Consider the following 14,652-nt stretch of genomic DNA (forward strand, 5'->3'; position numbering starts at 1 on the left):
CCTAACTGTTTCCTGACTGTGAATAAATTCCATTTCATGACAGCAGTGCATTTCAGGGTGATAATTATACATCTTGTGTGGTTAAATTTACTCTACTTTAGATGTGTGGGAAAAAAAAATTGTACTGCTATACCTCTGGCAAATATGGGAGAATTTCCTGGTCTCCATGAGTTTAAATAAAGAAAAAGTGGGAAGGGAAGCAGGTAAGCTGCCTCTCCCCCCACCTTTTTTTTTTTTTTCTTCCCATATTCCTGTGAGATTCTGGCTGAATAAAGGTGGGATGTAAAATGAGTTCAGATTTTGAGGTAGGGCCTGTGCCAGTATCTCCAAGCTTTTTCAGCTAACTGGCCACTGCCAAACCTCAAGTTCTTCTGTGGACCACTGTCTGCCCTTGCCATTAAACTTTTATTTGAGAACTGTACTATAGAGATGCACTTTGATAGGAGTCTGAAGACTGTGGCCTCAGAGGCCATCAGCTTTCTGTGGACTGTGATTTCACAGCATCACAAGAACAAAGAAGACTTCAAAGTGATGAACATGGAAAGACTGTATCAACCATAATTGTATTATGTCTTACACGTTTGATCACTTCTTAAAAGTGTTTCATGTTGAAAAGTCCACAGTCTCCTCATGTGTTTACTCCAGACCTTCACCGTTCATACTCTTAGGAAGCCTTTGTTAATACAAAATCTTTCTATTAACCTAGTCCTAAACACCAAGGGCATAGAAAATATGTACTTCCTCTCTGCAACTTTCTTTTGTATATTTAAGACAATCATGTCCTCTCCATCTTCTATTTAGCAACCAAATAACCTCAAATCTTCCAATTTTTCCTCTAAGGCATATTTTGTAGGCTTTTAATATGCAGTTCTCCTGTCAATGCTCAATACTTTTACTCAGATACAGTAGCTGAGGCCTCTCAAGCTCTGAAAGAGGAAGAAGGAGATCTAGTCTCCTGCAGACTGTTTATCTTCGTTTGCAGGCTATCCAGTGCGTCATTTGAAACACTGCATCATTCACCCTGTGATCCACTACATAACCCCTAGTTCTTTCCTGTCTAATTACTTCTCTAGCTGCTCATGCAGCAGTTTATTCCTGTACAGAGGCAATAAATAGTCCTCTGCCCTGTGGAAAGTGTGCCTTTCTGACTGCTAAAACAAATGTAGGAGGATTACAGCATCTTTTATATACTCTAGTGCATTAAGAGTTTGTCTTATTTAGTGTTCTCTTCAAATTTGATGAATAATTTGGTTTTCATATTTGATAAATACTTTTTGTATCTTTTATGGATCATTAGTGAAAATACTGAGAAATATGGGATATGGGAGAAGCCCTTTAGCCATTGATTGTTCCCTCCTGAAAAGAGAATTGTATTTCTCTTTCACCTTGTCCATGCTTCCATAAATTTCTCCAGAGCACATCATGTCATACAGTCTGGCCCATTTCTTAAGATGAGCTATATTACGACTATAACTTCTTTACCCACAAGTTCTGTTACGTGGTTGTAGGAATTACTTTGGTTTTGCAGAGTTTGTTCTGGCAAATGTAAACTGGCTTATGCTTATCACATTGTTTATTTTCTAGGTATTTACAGATGGTTTGTTGATTATTTGTTTAAGCATTTCTCCGGCATCCTGGGGTTGTCGTGTAAAAATTTCCCCTTTCCTCTTCTGCCTCTTTTTTAAAGATGGACACCATCATTGTCCTTCCCAGTCTTCTTTTATCTCCCCTCAGAGACATCTTTCCTATAATATCTGTCAGTAGTTCCAATATCTGTCAGTAGTTCCAAGATTTAATTTGTCCATTTGTGATGTATTTAAAAAGTTTTATGCATCTTAGAATCTTATGTGGTCTATAATCTGAGTGTGTTAGGCCCAACCATTTTAACATGGAAATTATCCAAATTCTTGTTAACCTCTTGTTTTATTTGAAGCTCATGTCTCTTTTTGTTGTACTAGTTTGATTTTTGTGCAGAAAAAAATTAAAAATTAAACGATGGCTATCTCAGTAGAATATTTGTGATCTATAAGAAAATAGGTATTGCCATGGAAGCATATTTCTATTAGATATGACCTAGCAGAGAGGGTGTGTTACAAAGAAACAATCTGGGTGTGAAGTGAAAATTAATGCAAGTTGGTCTTCTAGCATTTTCTAAGAGAACTAAAGTAAGAATAATATTTATTGGCTGTATTTAGATTTTATTTACTGTATCCCCTATACATGGTTTGGAACATGAGGAAGCTAGGGCAGGAAACATTTGCTTTCCAAAGTTTCTAACAGAATACCTCCTGATCTGGGGTACATTTATCACTTCTGTGCTTCTGAGAAACCCTCTGAGATCTTCCTAATTGATTATAAAGTACTCCTTGGATTTCAGCAAACATCAGAATATGCAGTGGACTTTGAAAACCTGTGAAAGGAAGGAACTGCTGATCTTGAGTCCACTTAAGCCTTGTGGGATATTTCTGTATATGTACACCAAGGGAGCTGGATACTGCACCCAGGGCATGTCCATTGCTACTTCTTACTTTCATTCAGAAGAACGATCTTTTCCGTACATTCAGGAACACCAGAGGAAATTCTACTTTAAGTGACGTCTCTTAAAACCCAAATATTTATCAAGTAAAAGGAAGACACTCTCCAGCATCACTTTCAAGCTGAAAATAATACCAAGCAGATGAAATTTCTAGGGCAACCAGAAACCATGGAGTATTGTTCTAATACCACATATTTTCTGATTCCCAAATTATTAGTGTTTTATCACAAATATTGCTGCAAGTGTTTAATTTTACCTTCCTCAAGATCTTAGATCTTACTTTAGTTTCAGAGGATGCAGACCTGTGTATTGCAGACTCCAGAGAGATCTACTCCATACTATTCCTCAGGCTTATCTCCAAGTTACTGGTATCTGGGAAATTATTTAGTAGCACTTGTTACTTCCAAGACTCTTATTATTGTAGTTTCATTTGTGAAAGGTCACCATTCTCTGAATTATATTCAAGAGCTGTTTCAGCCTGTGTCTTATGTCTAATCTTGTCCCTTGTCCCAGGGTCACGCTGTTCCGCAGAGTGGTAGTCTTTTTGGTGAAAACAGTACTTATAAATCATTTCCAGAAAAGTGTGTATCAATTTCTCCCATAACAGGTTATTTCCAAACATCAGTGCTTAAATGCAATAAGTGGTCACAGTAGCTATAGCTGGAAAACATTTCCCCTGAACAGCTTTATTAGAATTCGGCATCTTCCCAAAAATGAATTTTTTTTGCTAGGAATCTCAGAAAACCATTGCCAAAAATGTATTTTGTAATACTTTTAGAGCCAAACTGGGATTAAATAGTAGTCAGGGAATGGTGCATCAAAACAGGAAGCTGGGTACAAGTTGACAAGGAAAGGATTGCTCTGCTGATTTTAGACTGGGTCACACTGTGAACTTGTTTTCCCCACCACCCTCCCCACCATGTGGAGCTGCTGAAGGAAAGTGTATCAGAAACAGGAGCACAGCACTGCGGTGCTGCTGACTGCAAACTGGCCAGAGGCAAGCACACATTTCTTTCAAACACTGCCCTGGAGGGAGGGATGTGTCTACACCCAGCTGGTCCTATGCCTTCACCCATGTCCCTGCTGCAGCCACAGGCAGGACCGCGTAGTGAAGGGGCTTCTGAGGAGAAAAAAAATTGGTGAAAGAAAGGTGGAAATCTGTCCTGGAGCAAAATTTAAGAAAGGTAAGGCAATGTAGCTGAAAAGAGGAAATTTGACAGTGTGGAAAGACGCCAGGGTGAGGAAGGCGGCCAACAGCACATCATTCAATTCAAGGTTTAATTATTCTACAGTGCACCATGAGACATAACACTAATCATGGAGAGGGAAGGGCTGTCACCTTCCCAGCTTCTGTAGCTTCCTCAGTAAGCATGTGTTGTTTGTGACAGCAAACAAGTCAATCAGTTGCTGCATATCAGCAGCAAAGCAAGCTCCATCAGCAGCAGTAAGTCAGCAGGGATGAAAGTCCCCCATGCGGGGGTCCATGGCTCACTTGCTGCACTGGGAATCAGGCCTATCTGCTAAGGTTCTAGGACTCTGTTAATTTTTTTTTACTGGAGGCTAAAGGTTTTCAGGATCTATTTGTGCCCAGGCTGAGGCAATACTAAGGGACATGGCTGGTCCCAGACTAGGCATCAGCTACTCTCTCTACCTAGAAATGGTTTGATTCTTCAATCTGTTCAATGGACAAATCCAGTTGCATAGATTTTTCTGTCACTCAGGGTTGTAATCTGCCTTAAAATTCAAATTTTCCCTCATAAAAGAACAATGAGTGGGACAGGTTGTTTACATTATAGTTTTCCTGTTCCTAGCAAATGAAGGTTCAGAAGTTATAGCGTGCAGGTGGAGCATTCTTTTTTTTTAACCTACAAGCCAGTAATTAGCACCTTTGCTTCATGTTAGCATTCAGCATGTGGACCGTATTGCTTCATCAAATGTCTGAGGGCCCATCTGGTTTTCATCAGCTGAACAGCACTATTTGACAATGAGGGAAAAAAGAGCAAGTTTTGTTAGCAGCAATAATAATCAGTTTTCCTTGCCTGCATCTCTTTCCCCACCCAACCTCTTCAGCAGCCATCTTCTCTTCTTCCCCCTTCCCAAAGAAAATAATGTGAATGACTCCAGTAACTTGTGTATAAATTAGTAATGTTCTGGTGTCATAGGAGAATAATACATGTTGACAATGGGGACTACCTCAGCTTCTCCACCTGGATTTGTGACTATAGGTGAGAGACTTTTCTTAGGAAAATCAAGGGTACTGCTTGAAACAGTAGTTTGTAGTCCTCTTCAAGACTTCTGAAATGATCCTTTTCCCTAAGCATCTTCTTAATGCAGAAACTCTCTTTCTTAGGAGTTGGATTGTGTTTTTATCATTTTTTAAACGGAAAGAGACTCTGAACAGTTATGATACAGAAGCTATGCTGGCCTATGGAATCTTCTTGTAAGGGACTTTTGGGCTTTTAGCAATTAACTATGAATGCCATCCATATACTTCTAGCAACACTCATGCCAAAGATATCAGGTCTGTTTCCTCACAAGATTGATGCTCCTGAGCAGATGGATCTGGCCCATCCTATATTCCAGGTTTAAGAAAATGGTTCTCAGCTAGTTTAAACAGAAGGTTATGACCTTTTTCAACCCTACTCCCCTGCTCTCCATGCCTTCCTCATTTAGGCTGCTATGTCAAACACTGAGTGGGATTAATGATGGCAGATTACTGTGAGCATAAAGTTCAAGAGCTCAGCTGTTTATTTGTTTAAGAAAGTTGTTTTCTGAGTGTTTCTCTATATATCTAGCCACATGCTTAGACTGAAATACCCCAGCACAATCACTGGTTTGTATGAACATTGTTTTGACAGCAAAGAATGCTTGTAAACATCCAGGATGGGGAGGGGAAATATTCAGTGTCTTAGGACTCATTCCATTTTCATGTGGTTTGTTCTTCTGTCGGTGGCGTGGGAGGAAATTCCTGTCCAATATCTGAGGAGACACCGTGTGCGAAAGTACCTCGGCTCAGGTGTGTAGTGCCGGAACATAGCAGGAGGTTGGAGGCAGCTTCTGGCCATCATCTTCAGCAAATAAGCATGGAAGGCAGACCTAAATTCAAAACTTTCAGTTACAGGTCAAGAAGCAAAAACCAGAAGATGGTTGCATCCCTATATTGTCCAGGACCCCTGCCTAATGTCATCGTTGACAAGCCAAGCAGTGGATTTACATAGTTGGCTGCATTTATCTGTTGTCCTGTCATTTCTCAAAAATGCTCGGTTTAGTTTCTCAGGAGTGAAATTTGCTGGAACTTTGCTTGGTCTTCTAACACCTAGCTGAAACAAAGCTGTTAATTAGCTGTGCACCTACAGTACCTATCTTTCACTTACAGGTGCAGCTAAGGTCAAGGTTTGACTCATGAGCTGTAGATGCAAAGCTTTTGATATGTCTTGGGCAGCAGGAAAGCAAAATGATTCTTCCTTCAATCCAGCATTGTCCCTGGCTGGCCACTCAGATTTACTAAGTTTGATTTAACAACTTAGCTCTGCTTATACATTTTAGCTGTTAATCACAATTTATTAACAAAAGGAAGGAAAAAAACCCTGCCCAAATCACATTCAGGTGCTTTTCTAAACAGCCTTGCCCCTGACTATTTTGTTAAAAATTTGAAGCAAGGGTTCTGGGAAAGAGAATGGTCTTTAAATTATTGCTTCCTTTTTAAAGCTAGCCCCATGATACACACATCAATTTTTTATGAGAGAAGTTCCTTTGAAAATTATCTTCTTGTGTTTTCTTTCTTTCAAAATTTATTCTAACTGAGAATAAACTGATTTTTCATCATGACACTCATTTCTCCAGAGAATAGTATTGTTTTTCTTTTATTATTTTCTGGTTCAGTCCATTTAAGTCCTCCTCCTTCTCCACTTCCTTAGTGCTCTAAGCAGAATCAGAGGTTAGTTAAGGAAAGTTGTGTCTGAGTTGTGTCCAATTGAAAGCTTCTGACTCAAAAAAATCCCCAAAAAACAACCCAGAAAAAGGCAAACTACCCTCAAAACCCACCCTTGATTTCTTGTCCTTAATGGTTTAATTACCAGATTAGTTCTTTACAATTACAGCACTTGTTTCCTGTTTTCAAAGGCAAAAATCAGCCACTTAAGCATGACTAAAAAAAAAACCCCGTGTGCCTAAATTAGTTTGCCTAGTTAGAGCAATAACAGCCGTATCAGACTGCAGGTGTCACAGTACCCACACACACACATAGAGCAAACTTAAAAACAGGAGGCAGCCTTACTGAACCCAAAGGAATCTTTTTTAGCAGAGTTCATGCTTCTTAGCTCATGAGGTCAGGCTATAGAAAAGCAGCTGACACTATGATATTGAAGGCTCCAGTGGTTTTCCTGCAGGAATAGATGGATGACCTGGTTGTTTTATATTGCTGACTTTGTCCATTACAACAACAAAGTAAAAACTGGTTTTCCTCATGTGGGTTTCTTCTTAATGAAATTTGTTCCTTGTCATCAAACTTATTTGTATGTTTTTTTGCTCCCTTGATCTCATTTTTCTTAATAGTCTCTTAACTTCCTGACTTTACATTTTCAGTTGTCAGGATACAGTTCATCCAAGGCTAAAGTGTTCTGACACAACTCATGCCAAAAATAAAGGGAAAATGAAAGAATGTATTAGACTTTATCTCTGTGCCCTATCATTTCGGTGCAGGGGTTAATTCCTTCTTAAGTTCCTCAAATTCAGAAGAATCATGAATGATCAGACATATTTTCAGATAATGAAGCTCAGGCCTACTATCAATGCTAGGTTTCAGCATTAGTGACTGAGTTCTGAGGTGTTTTGTGGGAGGTTATACTTAGGTTAATCCCCAGAATTTAATGCAAATATTTTGAGAGAGGAATCATATGTATATTTAAGAACAATCTTAATACAATTCCACCTATAGATGGATTATATTTGGTCTTCCATAATGGTTTTTTTCCCCCACAGGTAACTTTGTCTTCACGTCCTTAAAATTATCAGGATTAGAAATATAGACATTCATCCAACCTCACATCATTTTCTTACTGCTATGACCAGATCAGTCATTCAAACAACTCATCGTATAATTTAGGGATAACTTGAGTCTACTGTTTCCCCATTCTTTCTGCAGCCATACCACATATGTCATATGTGTAGACAGAAGAGCTTACCAAAAACTAAATCCCTTTTTTGAGAAAACAAAAACTACAAAAGAATAAAGTGCAACAGGAAAGAATATTTTGGAGGGCTTTTGTTATGTGATAGTAGCTTTTTAAAAAAAGTTGTGTCTTTTTTTTTACTGCCTGTTTATGACTGCAGAAGAACTGTAGAAGATGCTGACCAGTATACATTTTTCCTGATAAGAGAGACTGCATCAGCATCAGAGAGACCAGAGAAACTGTTTTCCAGAAAACCCCGTGCAGGAGTAATTTACCTGACTTACACAATTTCTGTGTATAATGTGCTTTAGGTATTACTTTTTTACTTAAAAGTCTTTCTTACCCTGCCCCCCCCCCCCACTTCCTTTTTGCATGCCTTATGCATATCATAATTTGAAATAGTTTAATTTCTGAATTATCTAAGCATTCAAACAGATACAACGATGCAACTGAAATATTTTTTAGTAAGGGTAAAAAGGCAGCTGAAGTGGAAAACTTACCTAGCACTCCTGACTAGAATCAGGCTACGTATTCATACCTATACATGTTTGATTTCCTATTGTTTTAGAGTTGGTCTAGACCCATTTTAACAGCTAAACTCTCACAAGAAAGATGATTTCAGCAGAATTCTACTATTTCAGAATGGAGTGCTATTTCATTTTGCTTTAAGCTCAGTTGAGGCCACTGTCAGATTATTCCTCAGTTTGACTGTGATTTGCAAACCTGAAACCCTGATGCAAATCCAACCCAACAGCAGGTAAGGACATCCTGGTCTGTGTTCACTAAAAGCTCTGGTGACTTTGAATCCAGCTAAAGCCTTGTGGAGAAGAACCTGTATTGTTTTGGGTTAGCTACTTTTGAGCAGTTTCTCACATGCAGGCCACATCTGTCTAACTCATCAGCAGAAATGGGCATATCTGTGCCCAGGAAAAAACTGCTTTGAGATGTTCATGGAAAATCTAGGAAATCCCTGTCACTCCCTATTACTATTTGGCAATCACTTTCCCTGGGAACCTGCTTTTCCTGGAGCAGACAAGCTGTCAGCCCTGCAAGTGGTCTTTTTGTTTATGTATCTTTTCTGTTCCTCTGTTTACTTAAAGGGACAGAATTGTCAGCTCTTGTAAGGCTGGTCTGTATAACTGATGGCCTATCCACCTCAGACTTGCATCTTTTTATTTTAACTTCTTCTTTTTTTTTTTTTAAAGAAGAGTCTTATCCAAACACGAGTGAAATGGGCAGATTTATGAAAGCGAAGAAGAGCAAAGTGGAAAAGGAAGTTTATGTTTTTTGTAGAGACTTGCTGCTGTGCAAATGCAGTGAAAGAATCTCTTGGCTGTTTGGGCGTTTGTATAACAGCTAGAGACGCAGAGCAATTAGATTTTCTAAGTATAAGCAAGAGAATCTGTTTTGTTTATACAGAAAAGTCCCCCAGAAGAGAGGCAGAAGCAAAGACATAAGTAATAAGCGCATATGTTTGGAAAGAGTATAATGTACTTATAAATATTATAGTGGCGTCGCTACGGTTAAGGGTCTGGCAAGATTTCTGTTGTAAACCCTTCTTGTCAGAGTTTCAGGACAGAGCTGTAAAAATTCCAGGCTGCAGCTTGGCATGTGAGAGCTGAAGGCAGGAGCACAGGTTTCTCTCCTGCCCCTCAATCAGTTGTTACAAACCTGATTTTCAATAGGGAAGTGACATTAGGCAGAGCATTCACCTTTCTCTCTGAGAAACAGAGAGAAAGGTTTTTATTCCTGTCTTGCTGGAAAAGCTGGGATACTAAAAATGCACTGGGTCATCAGACTGTACTGCAGGAAGAAATGCCAGTGTGTTGAGGATTGGTAGATAGAAACAAGCTATGCAAATGAGCGACACCTTTCATTTTTGGATGCAGTCTACATGTCTCTAGATGTTTGATTACCTAAAGAGAAGATTGTACAAATTTTTAGGAAGGTGACTTCATAAAAAAATGCTGTGAAGGAATTAAAAAACAATTAATGATTTAGAACTAAGCATTTCCTGAGGCTCTTCATCATTTATTGGCTGCATGCTGTTGATAGTTGAACTTAATGACAAAAAGAAGCACCAAGATCTGTACTTAAGCTGCAGCCCGTAAGGCTGTGATGTTTTTGTGTATTAACTGGCAAATTTGGCACTGCTTACAAAGGCAAACTTAACTAAGAATAAAAAGGAATTCATCTGCAATAAATTTAGACTATCCAAATAACCAGTGAGAAAAATAATATTTCACATTTGGGCAGTGTATGTGCTCATTAAATTCAACAAAAATCTCATCAGAAAAAATCCATTCAGACAAACACCTTAGAATTCTGCACACAGCATCTGATCTTGGTCTTTACTGCACAGGAGCTGCAAATCTGCATCCAAAGGATCAAACTGAACTCTTAAAGGGATGGTGGATACATGTGCACTAAACATATTGATAGCTGTAATTACACAGGGATTTAGGGACCTAGTTTTGGGGTTAACATTTCATGTGAATGTCACTTGATCTGGTCTGCTTGGCTTATGTATATATTATGAACCATTAAATTATCGTTGAAATTGTTACCTTTTGGTAGTGGCTAAAGAGGAATGAATTCTACTCAGGTATCAGGTTTTCAAAAGCAACGTCACAAGAGACATCTTGAACTGCTAAGGCAGAAGAAAAGATCATCAAGACAATAAATCAGTAGGCTATGCAAAAAGTTTCAGTTGTGCCAAAAAAGATTGCAGGCTACAAAATGTGTTTTTACCATGACAGTTGCAAAGGACATTTAAGCAGAAAAATGGAATGCCTTTCACTAATCTTATTATAAATGGTTAGTCAGGCAAAAATCTGATTTGCTAAAGGCACTGTCCCTTTTCCTTCCTTGCCCACTGTATAAAGTCATTGCCTGTAGGCCAGCATTAGTACTGGGCAACCCCACCCAACTGAGTGATACAGGGTACAAGGCAGTGCTGGAATGGTCCCCTAGGATTCAATCTGGCTTCAAATAAATGTTACCTGGAGAAGTTCTGGTGCCTTCTGCGGTAGTCTGCCTCATTTGGAAGTAAGGAAGTCAAGATAAGTTGCTGTTGGCCTAAATATCCCATTGAAGTGATATTGGGAGTCTGACTTAAATACTGAAAATGTGGAGCCAAGACTGACTGTCCAATCGAAACGAAATCTGTATTGCAAAACACTGGGGCATGTGGAAATAAAGTGCAAAGTAGGACATAATAAAGCTGTTGATTTTAATACTGATCCTTATGGATTAGTTGCTTTGTTTCTGCCTGTTCAAGTAAAGTGGCTTGAGGGAAGAGTCTGATCTTTCCTTCTTCACAGTAATTCCACTCAGAGTTTACTCCTTCTTTACAGTATAACTGGAAAAGGGAAGCCTTTGATACTAAGGTGAAAAAATGTTCCATATATTGGCCTTTTAGATTAAAGTTTTAATCACTCTCTGTAATTGCCTACAGAGATAAAGGCTTTTTAATTCTGGAAGATGAAGGAAAGAATAGAGACCTAGTGATTGGAAGCTGAAGCTATGTTAATACAGACAGGAAATAAGGAACACATTTTTAGAAGTGAGGGTAATTATCTGTTGGAACAAATTACCACGGGGATTTAATGGATTCTCCATCCCTTGAAATATTTAAATCAAAACTGGACATCTTTCTAACAGTATGATCGAAGTCAACTTGGAGTTATGGGTTTGCAAGGATTTCTGGGTGAAATTCAGCGACTGGTGTTTTGCAGGAAGTCAGCCTAATGACTCGTAACTGTCTGTCTTCTGGCCTTCATAATTTTTATTGACAGAGGGAGAAGAGATATTAATGTTCTTAATTTCCTAGAAATAGTCAGAAGTGGGTACAAAAGATGAACTTTTGAGAAAGTAGCTGAATTTACTTTGAAATGCTTTTGTGTCGCTCTGTACATAACACCTTCATCCACATCACTGGAAAAATATCAGTGGCATTCAGCCAATATTCCAGGAGATAACAGAGAAAGATAAATAGATGGAATAATATTTTAAATTTCCTTTTTTTTTTTCCCCTAAATCAAAGAATCTCCTTGAAATTGCCTATCCTGGCTCTATGCTTTACTGACAATTATAATTCCAGTGGTAACTACTCATTCTTTTCACCTAGTTTGCTTTGGAGTGGACATTGACCATGTGTAATATTTAAGTTACAAATAGCTGTAGTCATATAGCTAAAATAGAAATTACACTCTCAAAAATACATGTGAAGGTGTGGAAATTCACTTTTCCCTCTGTGACTGAACTGCAGCCAGATCTTGTCTAACATTATCCTCGTGGCTCTGCAGGAGCACTTTGTGTGTGTGTGTGTGTGTGTGTGTGCATTTGTGTGAGTGCATGGAGGCATACATACGACTGATGTGTAATTTCAGTAAAATTAAGAGAGAGAGAAACCATGGAAAATCTGATCCAGTACTACCAAATTCCTGGACAGGTAGTCCATGCATCAATCTCTCCTCACATCACATTCTCAGGACAGTTCAACGTGCCTGAGGCCTCAGAGGAATTTTTCTCCTATGCCTCCAGTGTTTTTATAAGACTGCCTTGGCAGGAAATACATATGTTCTTAATAATGATTAAAAAGAATAAATTCACCTTTCAAAATCAAAATGAAAATGGCATAGCAGGTGTAATTGAGGCAAATGATTATGGTACTTATCTGTCTTTACCGAAAAAGCTCAAGGGAATATACTATCTCCACAAGGATATAATATTTTAGTAGACCTTAAGTATATGGTTTGCCAAGAATTCAAGGCTGAGTATAAAACATGCCATTCAAAGAGTGAATATGGGCATTCACCTGGGTGAAGAACAACTTTTTAAAGAAAGAAAAACTACAAGCAGAGTTCGAAATAAACCAGGTATAAACTGCCCATACAAAATCCAGCAAGGAAACTGAAAGGAACATTCAGCATGGGATCTCTGCACTGCAGATACAGGAAGAAAATGGATTTTATAATCAGATGTTTAGCCTAAGTTTCACCTGATTACTGCATTTTTGCATGGTTAAATAAAGAATAGATGGAGGACACACTTTGCATATGAGTCTAAGTCTGTTTAGGCAGCACACAGGTAGCTCCTAGTGCAGTTCTTGGAGTAAGGAACTGTATCTCATTTAAAAAAATGCATATTTCTATGATGTTATGAGAAATCTTGGCTTCTAGCATGCTCCAAATTCATTTTGAGGTCAGCCTCTCACCTTGCATCACCTTGTCTATTTCAGCTTGTGGTGTACATTAGAACAGTTATGAGGAAAATAAGGCAGCAACAGGCAAGTTTAGGCTCAAAGCACCACATTTGACCAGCTCTTCACTCCAAGAGGATGGAAGGAGAACATAATGTTGTTTACAGATTTCACAACTCCGATTCATGGAATATTTGTTGGAATTATTTACTTTATTTTCCTATCACCATAGCAGCTGATTCCTTCATGTATTAAAAAAAAAAAAAAGAAACACATTGGGGACACATTTCATGAGCTCTTGAATGTTACTTTCTGGTGTGTAATTGTTTCTCCTTCATTGACTACTAATCAAGCTGCAGTATGCCTAGCCTTGCAAATCCAGCAAACTTGGAAAATTCCTTTAATTTTTAAAGTTTGTTTGTTTGCCAGGTGGTTTTTTCCTCCAAGCTTGTCCAACTTTGAAAATTACAACTTAAGTAAAACCAAAAACATAAATGTCATGGATCGCTGAGGGATTACCTTACCATATTAATATTCAAAATGCCAGCTGCCCTAGTTCAGCACACGAGAGCCCTGATTCAGCAGGGTCCTGAAATGGGGCCCAAAAATTTGGTGGAGAGAGAAAGCTCTTTCTTTTGAAGCTGGTCACTAGTTTTAAATAGAGATATTTTTTTTTTCTCCCATGTACACAGCATGCTTAAAACAGTTTCTGATAAGTGTATGAATTTGGTAATCTTCCTCCAAAAGGTTACTATTTTAAAAATAAATATGGAGGAATAAAGCCTCCATAATTGTCAGCTCACTGAACGAAAATGCTTCCAAAATGTTCTAACTTTTTTTTCTTCTTTTCTAGCTTCTACTGATCAAACTCTGCCTTTGGGTATGTATACACTATAAACTACTGAGGCATAAAATGAATATGAAGGGGAGACATGAGGTTATAAAATGGGACCCCCTACCACAGAATCACAGAATGGTTTGGTTGGAAGTGACCTTAAAAATCATCCAGTTCCAACCCTCTTACCATGGATAGGGACACCTTCCATTTGATCAGATTGCTCAGAGCCGCATCCAGCCTGGCCTTGAACACTCCCATGGATGGGGCATCCACAGTCTCTCTGGGCAATCTGTTCCAGTGTCTCATCACCCTCATAGTCAAGAATTCCTTTCTTATAGTCAATCTAAACCTACCCTCTTTCAGTCTGAAGCCATTTCCCCTTGTCCTATCACTACATGGTCTTGTAAAAAGTCCCTCTCCGTCTTTCTTGTAGTCCCACTTCAGGTACGGGGAGGCTGCTGTAAGGTCTGCCAGAGCCTTCTCTTCTCCAGGCTGAACAACCCCAAATCTCACCCTTTGTAGAAGAATTACTCCAGCTTTGTGATCAACTTAGTGCCTTTCTTCTGGACTCCAGCAGGTCCACGATCTTATGCTGGGGGCCCAAGAGCTGGATGTAGTATTCCATGAGAGCAGTGTAGAGGGACAGAATCCCCTCCCTCAATCTGCTGAACATGCTTTTTTGATGCATCCCAGGGGATGATTGGCTTTCTAGGCTTCAAGTGCACATTGATGGGTCATGTTGAGCCTCTCACAACCAACAGCCCAAGTCCTTCTCCTCAGGGCTGCTCTCAGTTCGTTTTCTCCTCAGACTGTATTTGTGTTTGGGATTGCCCCAATCCATGTGCAAGAATTACTATTATATAAAATCTTTTTTTAGGTCAGGCAGTATTTTGCAACATATGCA

The 14,652-nt window shown here is 38.9% G+C and overlaps 1 long non-coding RNA gene across 2 annotated transcripts; it reads right to left on the minus strand.

Moving 5' to 3' along the window:
• Window positions 1–3,197: 3,197 nt before the first annotated feature.
• Window positions 3,198–10,796, minus strand: LOC109144813. Of its 2 annotated transcripts, none has more exons than XR_002045809.3 (3): window positions 10,710–10,796; window positions 10,275–10,354; window positions 3,198–5,632 (listed from the first exon to the last, which is right to left on the minus strand). It is a non-coding gene; the product is annotated as an uncharacterized LOC109144813 (long non-coding RNA). The 2 variants fall into 2 exon arrangements; XR_002045808.3 differs by having other exon boundaries at window positions 10,275–10,357.
• Window positions 10,797–14,652: the final 3,856 nt, after the last annotated feature.

The sequence above is a fragment of the Corvus cornix genome, chromosome 2 (assembly GCF_000738735.6).
Source record: "Corvus cornix cornix isolate S_Up_H32 chromosome 2, ASM73873v5, whole genome shotgun sequence".
NCBI classification, from domain to species: domain Eukaryota; kingdom Metazoa; phylum Chordata; class Aves; order Passeriformes; family Corvidae; genus Corvus; species Corvus cornix.